The sequence below is a fragment of the Sapajus apella genome, unplaced genomic scaffold (assembly GCF_009761245.1).
Source record: "Sapajus apella isolate SASKATOON/1434 unplaced genomic scaffold, GSC_monkey_1.0 scaffold17, whole genome shotgun sequence".
Taxonomy (NCBI): Eukaryota; Metazoa; Chordata; class Mammalia; order Primates; family Cebidae; genus Sapajus; species Sapajus apella.
In genome coordinates this window covers 14,932,659-14,943,900 of record NW_022436957.1, presented here as the reverse complement: position 1 = coordinate 14,943,900, position 11,242 = coordinate 14,932,659, and the positions used below count along the sequence as shown (strand labels likewise).

At 42.5% G+C, this 11,242-nt stretch overlaps 1 non-coding gene across 1 annotated transcript; it reads left to right on the top strand.

Moving 5' to 3' along the window:
- Positions 1-6,912: 6,912 nt before the first annotated feature.
- On the top strand, positions 6,913-7,019 carry LOC116556837. The gene has a single exon (XR_004271186.1). It is a non-coding gene; the product is annotated as a U6 spliceosomal RNA (small nuclear RNA).
- The last annotated feature ends 4,223 nt before the right edge of the window (positions 7,020-11,242 follow it).

Sequence of the window (11,242 nt, the reverse complement as noted above, 5' to 3'; positions counted from 1 at the left end):
GTTCCATATGAAATTTAAAGTAGTTTTTCTAATTCTGTGAAGAAAGTCATTGGTAGTTTGATGGGGATAGCATTGAATCTATAAATTACTTTGGGCAGTATGGCCATTTTCATGATATTGATTATTTCTGTCCATGAGCATGGAATGTTTTTCCATTCGTTTGTGTCCTCTCTTGTTTCCTTGATGGTTTGTAGTTCTCCTTGAAGAGGTCCTTCACATCCCTTGTTAGTTGTATTCCTAAGTATCTTATTCTCTTTATAGCAATTGTGAATGGGAGTTCACTCATGATTTTGCTCTATTATTGTTGTACAGGAATGCTTGTGATTTTTGCACATTGATTTTGTATCCCGAGACTTTGCTGAAGTTGCTTAAGGAGATTTGGGGCTGAGACGATGGGGTTTTTCTAAATATACAATCATGTCATCTGCAAACAGAGACAATTTGACTTCCTCTTTTCCTATCTGAATACCCTTTATTTCTTTCTCTTGCCTGATTACCCTGGCCAGAACTTCCAGTACTATGTTGAATAGGAGTGGTGAGAAAGGGCATCCTTGTCTTGTGCTGGTTTTCAAAGGGAATGCTTCCAGCTTTTGCCCATTCAGTATGATATTGGCTATGGGTTTGTCATAAATAGCTCTTATTATTTTGAGATACATTCCATCAACACCTAGTTTATTGAGAGTACAAAGCTGGAGACATCATGCTACCTGACTTCAAACTATACTACAAGGCTACAGTAACCAAAACAGCATGGTACTGGTACCAAAACAAATATATAGACCAATGGAACAGAACAGAGGCCTCAGAAATAACACCACAGATCTACAACCATCTGATCTTTGACAAACCTGACAAAAACAAGCAATGGTGAAAAAATTCCCTATTTAATAAATGGTGTTGGGAAAACTGGCTAGCCATGTGCAGAAAGCTGAAACTGGACCCCTTCCTTACACCTTATACAAAAATTAACTCAAGATGGATTAAAGACTTAAATGTAAGACCTAAAACCATACAAACCCTAGAAGAAAACCTAGGCAATACCATTCAGGACATAGGCATAAGCAAAGACTTCATGACTAAAACACCAAAAGCAATGGCAGGAAAAGCCAAAACTGACAAATGGGATCTAATTAAACTAAAGAGCTTCTGCACAGCAAAAGAAACTATCATCAGAGTGAACAGGCAACCTACAGAATGGAAGAAAATTTTTGCAATCTATCCATCTAACAAAGGGCTAATCTCCAGAATATACAAGGAACTTAAATTTATAAGAAAAAAACAACCCCATCAAAAAGTGGGCAAAGGATATGAACAGACACCTCTCAAAAGACGACATTTATGCAGCCAATAAATATATTTTAAAAAGCTCATCATCACTGGTCATTAGAGAAATGCAAATCAAGACCAAAAAAGATACCATCTTATGCCAGTTAGAATGGCGATCATTAAAAAGTCAGGAAACAACAGATGCTAGAGAGGACGTGGAGAAATAAGAACACTTTTACACTGTTGGTGGGAGTGTAAATTAGTTAAACCATTGTGGAAGACAGTGTGATGATTCCTCAAGATCTAGAACCCAAAAATATCATTTGACCCAGCAATCCCATTATTGGGTCTATACCCAAAGGATTATAAATCATTCTACTATAAAGAAACATGGATATTTATGTTTATTGCACTATTCACAATAGCAAAGATTTGGAACCAACCCAAATGCCCATCAACAATACACTGGATAAAGAAAATGTGGCACATATACATGATGGAATACTATGCAGCCATAAAAAGGATGAGTTCATGTCCTTTGCAGGGACATGGATGAAGCTGGAAACCATCATTTTCAGCAAACTAACACAGGAACAAAAAACCAAACACCACATGTTCTCACTTATAAGTGGGAGTTGAATAATGAGAACACATGGACACAGGGAGGGGAACATCACACACCAGGGCCTGTTGGGGTAGGGGACTAGGAGAGGGATGGCATTAGGAGAAATACCTAATGTAGTTGACGAGTTGATGAGTGCAGCAAACCACCATGGCACGTGTATACCTATGTTACAAACCTGCACATTCTGCAGATGTATCCCAGAACTTAAAGTATAATAATTTTAAAAATGAAGATATTTATTCATAGGTCAAAGATAGAGCCTGAGATTCTGCATTTCTAGCAAGCCAGGTAATGCTGACGCTGCCCATCCATGGACCACAGTCTGAGCAGCAAGGCAAAGCCTTCCCCTGCAATAGTAAGACATTTTTTTTCTTTTTTGGAAACCTTGCCTAAGTGGCCTGTTAACAGCTTTACGATACTAAGGAGAAATCTCTCCCACTAATTCATCATTTGGGATTATAACATACCAAGGGCTTTCCAGAAGGTCATCTCTGCAAGCTCAACAGGTCACATCGACTCCTTGGGGATGTCAGTTTTCAGCAGTCAGCCCTTTTATTCCTGGATGCTGAGTAGGGGGTTGTCTTGAACCCTACCCTTTAGGGGCACTAGTGCCCCTTTACGAGCACTAGCCAGGAACTTAGGAGGAAGCTTTAGGGTCACCACTGGCTGACATTTATGTGGCCAATAAACATATGTAAAAAAGCTCATCATCACTGGTAATTAGAGAAATGCAAATCAAAACCACAATGAGCTACCACCTCATGCCAGTTAGAATGGCGATCATTAAAAAGTCAGGAGACAACAGATGCTGGAAGATGCCCTGGAAGTCGTTGACAAGTGGCTTCCCAGCACCTTTTCAGAGAGAAAAGAGCTGGAGGCAGCCATGTGAAGGATCTGAGGTCACTCCCCCGGTGAGGGTAGGGCCAGGTGGAGGATCTGGGACCCCATTCCCTAAAGCAGTGGTTCTCAACTTGGGTTGCACATTAGAATCACCTGGAGAGCTTTTAAAGCATACACTTGTCCAGGCCCTGCTCTAGACCAATTAAATGAGTATGTATCCAAGATGGGGCCCAGGCACTGACTTTTTTTTTCCAAAAAAGCCCCCACAGGGCAAGCCTAATATACCACTCAGTGAGAACTACTGTATTGTCCAAAAGCATCTCTCACCTGAGTATGCGTCACAATCGCCTGGAAGTGATGTTTAAACCACGTACTGCGAGACCCCAACCTAAGTTTCTGAATTGCTAGGTGTGGGGTGCGGTCCAAGAATCTGCATGTCTAACAAGTGGAGTGATGATGCTCCCACTGGTCTGTCCTTGAAGCTATCCCTGTGGCCCCTCCACAGGGTCCCAAAGGCAAAGGCCTTTGGTTGCACCCACTTTTGATACTCACCTCTCTGCCTGCTGTTCTTACTTCCTTTCTCCTGTAAGGCTAACTTCAACAATCGCTTGTTGCAGATTTTCACCTGGCTTGATTCAATTCGATTCAATGAGAAAATACTGGGGCCTGAGGAGACCAAAGAAAACTCGCCTTTGCTCTAAGCTCCCTGTCCTTCTTTGGAGTGAAAGAACTTCACTTATTCTGCACACAGTGCACCAATTTTAAGACTTTCACCAACCACCCCCATCCCAATGCACACACATTTCCCTGAGTTCTGTGTAGAAGGTGTAAGCTTGATTCCAAATGGATGGACTAGGTTCTAAAATACACCAACCCCAAACACTTGGTCTCCTAGATGTTTGCCAAACCAAATACAAAGGTGTGGCTACCTCACCATTTGCCCCCAGCTGTGGAACTTTCCAGATCCAATGAATGGCAGATCTGTGTGTGAGGAAGCTTCCCCCGCTATGATTTGACCTGAGAATGTGGGAATTCCACTGCCAGAGCTTCAGGCCCCAGAGCTAAGGATGGAGGTGTGGTTAGGGTGAAGGACTTTTTCCATCCACGCTATGATGGCTCAGAGAACCGAAAGGGCATGCCCATAGCAGAGAGTTGAAGGGGACCAGCAACCCTTCCAAAGAGGTGGGCTGTGCTGCAGAAATGCTCCCCAGCCTTGGGAAGGGCCATGGCACTGGTGACTGGGTCACACGCCACAGGATGAGCTTTATACCACCTTTGATGCCATCTCAGCATCTCCAGCCCAAGACTTAGCACGCACAGGCAGAAGCACATGGCCTACACACCAGACCCTGGTTCCAGCTCTCTCCCTGCCACTGACCCATTTGCAAACTTGGACATGTTCCTACCCTTCTCATCCTCAAAATGGTCATGATATTTACAGGTTCATTGTCAGAGTTTACATATGATATGTAAGTAGCACACGGTACAGTGCCTGGAACACAGCAGGTGCCCAGTCAGTAGAGGTTTCAGTTTTCAGTATTTTATTGCCTCAAAATCAAGTGCGGATTGAGACAGGGGTAGGTTCATCAGATCGGGAAAATGTCACTCTGATAGCTTTTTCCCATGATTCAGACAGTCTGAAGAACACATACAAATGCAGTGAAAAGAACAAAAAATGAAACATCTGTCGGCTTGGATTCTAGTTCCAGCAGACTTGTAATCTTGGCAAATCAGTTCCTTCTGTATTCTCATCTGTAAAAGGGAGGAACTATGACCTGTGAGGCCCCTATCACTCCAACGTTACATATGTATCTGTGAGGCCATCAAAATGGCACAAAAGCTCATTGTTTAGAGTCCATTCCTTAAAGCACTTGCCAGACTTACTTGATAAGAATCACCTGGGATGTGCTGGGCGCGGTGGCTCACACCTGTAATCCCAGCACTTTGGGAGGCCGAGGCGGGCGGATTACCTGAGATCAGGAATTCAAGACCAGCCTGGCCAAAATAGTGAAACCCTGTCTCTACTGAAAATACAAAAAATTAGCTGGGCATGGTGGCAGGTGCCTATAATCCCAGCTACTTGGGAGGCTGAGGCAGGAGAATTGCTTGAACCTGGGAGGTGGAGGTTGCAGTGAGCTAAGATTGTGCCATTGTACTCCAGCCTGGGCAACAAGAGCGAAACTCCATCTCAAAACCAAACCAAACTAAACAAAAACAAAACAAAAAAAACCCCCAAAACAACAACAACAAAACCAAAAGTGCTTCACACTTACAGGTTTCTAGGGTCTTTCTCTAGAGCTGTACTGTCCAAAAAGTAACCACAGCCATACGTGCCAATAAGTACTGCAAATGTGGCTAGTTCAAACTGAGCTGTGCCATATGTATAAATACACCAATAATTTAAAGACGTCTCGTTAATAAAAATTTTGTATTGCTAACACGTTGGCATGATAATGCTTTGGCTATATAAGGAAAAGATATTATTTTAATTGTAAATAATAAATATATTATTAAGATTAACACAATCAGCTAAAATCAAATCTATTGAAATCTATTTAAATAAAACCTATTATTAAGGCTGGGCACAGTGGCTCATGCCTGTAGTCTGGACACTTTGGGAGGCCAAAGCAGGAAGACTGCTTAAGCCTTAAGTTTGAGACCAGCCTAAGCAACATAATGAGACCTTGTCTTTACAAAAAATTTAAAAATTAGCCTGATGTGGTGGTGCATGCCTGCAGTCCCAGCTACTTGGGAGGCTGAACTGGGAGGATCACTTGAGCCCAGGAGGTCGAGGCTGCAGTGAGCCATGATCACACCACTGCCCTCCAGCTTGGGTGACAGAGCAAGCCCCTGTCTCAAAAAAAAAAAAAAATATATATATATATGTAATTAAAATAAAATAAATGTTATTTAAATAATGTCAAATATTAAAATGAATATCATCTATTTCTCTTTTTTATTAATGTGAGGACTAGAACATTTAAAATCACATATGTGGCTTATATGATATTTCTATTGGCTAACACTGCCCCAGACGTAAGAATTCAGTATTTATGCTAAAGTTGACAGAACCTATAATTTGACACTTGCCCCAGGGGATACTTGGGTTCGCCTCCACTTGGAAAACAATCTTTTAATGAAGCAAAACGAATCTCACAGCTTTTGGCAAACCTCACAGCTTTCGTTGAGAACTCATAGGCCTCAGATGGATGAAGATATTCTTTCGGAATAGGCTCAATCTGCCTAGGCCTCCCCTTTTTCCACTTTGTTTTTTTTTTTTTTTTGAGACAGTTTCACTCTTGTTGCCCAGGCTGAAGTGCAGTGGCACGATCTCGGCTCACCGCAACCTCTGCCTCCCAGGTTCAAGCGATTCTCCTGCCTCAGCCTCCCAAGAAGCTGGGACTACAGGCATGCACCACCACGCCCAGCTAATTTTTTGTGTTTAGTAGAGATGGGGTTTCACCATGTTGGTCAGACTAGTCTCGAACTCCTGACCTCAGGTGATCTGCCCGCCTCAGCCTCCCAAACTGTTGGGATTACAGGTGTGAGCCACTATGCCCAGCCCCACTTTGCTTTTAAGAACCCTGCCAGTGACTTGGTCCTGGCATGGAAATTATTAGACATATTTATTTAAAATGGAGTCAGGCTGAAAGGGTTCGAGAAAGGGGGCTGTGCACGGTCGTCTGTGTTCCTGGTGTTCCTGCCGCTTCTTGCCACTGTAACAGCTTTCTTTAGGCCTTTGGGTGATATCTGGTTAAAGCTAGGTGGCAGCAGCAGCAAAAGATGAAAAGGCAAGAAGCCAGGTTTAAGAGATTGAAAAGAATGTTTCATGTCCCCAGACTTTACCCACTTTGCTCTTGTCTGCACTGAGTCAGCGCCTAGAAGTCTGGCCCCTGAGCAGGTGAATTCGAGAAACAGAAGTCAGGCAATGCTGGAGCCCCATCAGGCCTCGGTAGGTATGGGAAGTAGAGAAGTTCCTTTTTAAGGTTTCCTGTCTTTTTAAAGAATAAGTGTGCTAACAACTTTGTTAAGCCCTATCCTAGGCAGCTGTTAGACATGCCATGCTTACAGGCACATAGTACATTCTGTGTCCTTGTACTTTAACCAAGATATCTGTGCTGGACATGCTCACAGGCAGGTCCCAGCTCTCCATTGCTTTTACCTGTTTAAAAAAGTTTTAAGTGCTCGCTTCGGCAGCACATATACTAAAATTGGAACGATACAGAGAAGATTAGCATGGCCCCTGCGCAAGGATGACACGCAAATTCGTGAAGCGTTCCATATTTAAAAAAAAAAAAAAAGTTTTAAGTTGTTAGCCAATCGGGTTTTAGCTTAGATTGTGAGGTCCGACTTCAGCCAACGGAGATCAGACACAGCAGTAAAGACAATCCCAAATGCGTAAGGAATAAATTTGTGTTCCTTTGTTCATTGTACTCTCGTGGCAAGATGGCTAGTGACAGTACCCTTCCTGCAGTCCAGGAAGTAAAAATTGCATTGCTGAAAGATCCTTTGTCTCAGTGCTGATTTTTCTCTATTTCCAACAGTAGGAAACTCCATTTCCTTTCCAGGGGAAGCACGGTGGGGACTGCCCAGCCCCACGGCATGGACAGTTCTTGGTCACTCCTGGATGAGCCAGTCCCCTGATTCAGCACAGTGCAATCATGCTCTCATCTACATGAGGCCCCTGGCTTGTTGTGGAGGGAGCTGAGGGGTAACATCATGTCCCCTCCCCACCTGATGCCTGCCTTGTACAGAGGTGAAAGAAAGAAAATACCTCTCGACAAGCCTCCACTTCACTCTTTGCTTATAGAAACTTTGTTTCAGGAGGATGTATTCATCAAGGTCTCACTTTATCCTGATTTTGTTGCATTTGATTTCCTGTGAATTTTTAAAACTGGGCCAGGCGCCGTGGCTCACGCCTGTAATACCAGCACTTTGGGAGGCCAAGGTGGGTGGATCACAAGGTCAAGAGATCGGGACCATTCTGGCTAGCACGGTGAAACCCCATCTCTACTAAGAATACAAAAAATTAGTCAGGTGTGATGGCACGTGCCTGTATCCCAGCTACTCGGGAGGCTGAGGCAGGAGAATTGCTTGAACCTGGGAGGCGGAGGTTGCGGTGAGCCGAGATTGCACCACTGCTCTCCAGCCTGCTGACAGAGCGGGACTCAGTCTCAAAAAAAAAACCAAAACCTGTGGCCACTTGAACTCTCCCTCACCCCTCTCCCCCAAAACAGGACTGCAGGCAAAATAAAAATATTTCCAAATACAGCAAGTCCTCACTTCACCCTGTCAATAGGTTCTTAGAAACTGCAACTTGAAGCAAAATGACATATAATGAAACCAATTTTCTTTGCTCCTCACTGTTATAACAAAATGACATTGAACAAAATGACATTATTCAAGGACCTGCTTTAGTCCATTCTGATTAAAGTTGCAGTTTCCAAGACGTACCAAAGACATTAAATGAGGACTAACTATACTGAGAATTTGGCACCAGCAGACTTTCCCATAAAAGAACTTGTACAGAATGTACTGTGGAAAGAAAAGATGTGATCTCAGATGGAAGATTTAAGATGAAAAAAGAGAAAATGAGCAAATAAAGTAGTACATAAGTGGGTAATCTAAAATATCATTGAGTTCAAAAGCAATAAGATCTTAGGGTTAAAAAAATAGAACAATGGCATCCAGTAGCAGTAGTAAGTTAGGCAAATGGTGATTCAAGTTGAAATTCTCTAAAGGTCTCGTGTTTTTAACAGGTAAAGATCTTAATTTAAATATGATGTTACTTTTTGAATATCAAAATTGACAGGATGACCTCTAAAGCAATAGCAGTTGTACTAGAAGAGGCTAATGCTTTTAAAAAAAAAAACATATTCAAAAATATAAACTGGCTGAAACACAATGGAAATGTATTTCTTATTCCTGTGACAGTACTGGGCAGGTGAAAAGGTCTTTGGAGTGGTTCTCCCTTCGCAAAAATTTGTTTTCTAGGAGATTTGTTTCTCCACAGAGATTTCTTTTTCTGTTGGTGTATATCACACTGCCTTAATTGTTATAGGTTTCAGGTCAGGTGCAGTGGCTCATGCCTATAATTCCAGCACTTTGGGAGGCTGAGGCAGGTGAATCACCTGAGGTCGGGAGTTCGAGATCAGCCTGACCAACATGGAGAAACCCCGTATCTACTAAAAATACAAAATTAGCTGGGCGTGGTGGCGCATGCCTGTAATGCCAGCTACTTGGGAGGCTGAGGCAGGAGAATAGCTTGAACTTGGGAGGCGGAGGTTGCAGTGAGCCGAGATCGTGCCATTGCACTCCAGCCTGGGCAACCAGAGTGAAACTCCGTTTCAAAAAAAAATTACTATAAGTTTCAAATAGTTATTGATAATAGGAAAATGAGTTCCTCCTCTTAGTTTTCCTTTATTAGGTGTATCCTGGCTATTCCTGCTTCTCTAATCATCAACAAATAATTTAGTCAGCTTTTCAAGTTTTACAAAAAATACCTTTTGAGATTTTCATTGGAATTGTACCAAACTATTTATCGACATGTTCACAATATTGAATTTACTTTTTCATAAACATGTTATTTATTCTCAATTATTTAGACTTTCCATTCTTATTTACAATGCAGAATTTTTTACTTTCTCATCAAAATTCTGACATGTCTTTTGTCATGTTTATTTTATGGTATGCTATACTTTTAGAAGCTATAATTGTTTTATGTTCTCTGCTGATTGTTATTGTATATAAATGCAATTGCTGGCCAGGCATGGTGGCTCACACCTATAATCCCGGCACTTTGGGAGGCAGAGGCAGGCGGATCACTTGAGGTCAGGAGTTCAAGACCAGCCTGGCCAACATGGTGAAACCCCATCTCTATTAAAAATACAAAAAAAAATAGCCAGGCACAGTGGCTCGTGCCTATAATCCCAGCAATTTGGGAGGCTAAGGTAGGCAGATCACCTGAGGTCAGGAGTTCGAGACTAGCCTGATCAACATGGAGAAACCCTGTCTCTACTAAAAATACAAAAATTAGCTGGGTGCGGTGGTGCATGCCTGTAATCCTAGCTACTCCAGAGGCCGAGGAAGAAGAATCACTTGAACCCAGGAGACGGAGGTTGCGGTGAGCCGAGATTGCACCATTGCACTCAAGCCTGGACAACAAGAGTGAAACACAGTCTTTAAAAAATAAATAAATAAATAAATACTTAGTGGGGCGTGATGGCACATGCCTGTAATCCCAGCTACTTGGGAGACTGAGGCAGGAGAATCGCTTGAACCCTGGAGGTGAAGGTTTCAGTGAGCCAAGACTGAGCCACTGCACTCCAGCCTTTCTGACAGAGTAAGACTCCATCTCAATCAATGAATGCATAAATAAATAAATTCAATTGCTTTTTGTAGGTTTTTTTAAATACAGCAAACCTGTTAAATTCTCTTATTCTTCTTTTTTTTTTTTTTTACTTTTCTGGCATACCATAATGCCATCTGTGAACAATACATTTGTGTTTCTTTTTAGTCCTTATACCATTTGTTTCTCTCTCTTTTCTTACTCCACTGGTTAGAATATGCAGTCCTGTATTGAAAAGAAGGGGCTCAGCCTGGACAACATAGCAAGACCTCACCTCTACACAAAAGTTAAAAATTAGCCAAGTGTAGCAGCACACACCTGTAGACCCAGCTACTCCGGAGGCAGAGGTGAGAGGATTCGAGCCTGGGCAACAGAGTGAGACCCTGTCTCAAAACAAAAAACAAAAGCAGTGGTTATAGCTGCCACTTTTTGTTGTTTCTGATTTTAAGGGGGGAATATTTTTAATGTTTCTGTATTAATTATAATATCTGCTGTATACTTTTGTAGGTACTCTATATCCAGCAAAGGAAATTTCCTTCTATTCTTGCCAAGAGTTTTTATAGTTAATGGATAATGTCCTCAAAAAATGTTTTTCTGCATCTATAGAAATTACCATATACTGGGGCCAGCTGTAGTGGCTCACACCTGTAATCCCAGCACTTTGGGAGGCTGAGGCAGGCAGATCACCTGAAGCTGGGAGTTCGAGACCAGCCTGACCAACATAGTGAAACCCCGTCTTTACTAAAATACAAAAATTAGCTGGGTGTGGTGGCGCACGCCTGTAGTCCCAGCCACTCAGGAGGCTGAGGTAGGATAATTGCTTGAACCCAGGAGGCGGAGGTTGCAGTGAGCCAAGATGGCGCCACTGCACTCCAGCCTGGCACCTGGTGACAGAGCGAGACTCTGCCTCAAAAAACAAACAAACAACAACAACAAAAATACAGAATTAGCTGGGCATGGTGACACATGCCTGTAATCCCAGCTACTTGGGAGACTGAGGCAGGAGAATTGCTTGAACCCAGGAGGCAGAGGTTGCAGTGAGCCAAGATGGCGCCATTGCACTCCAGCCTGGGCAACAAGAGTGAAACTCCGTCTCAAAAAAAAAAAAAAAAAAAAAGAAAAAGAAAAGAAAGAAAGAAATCACCATATACCCTTTCATATTT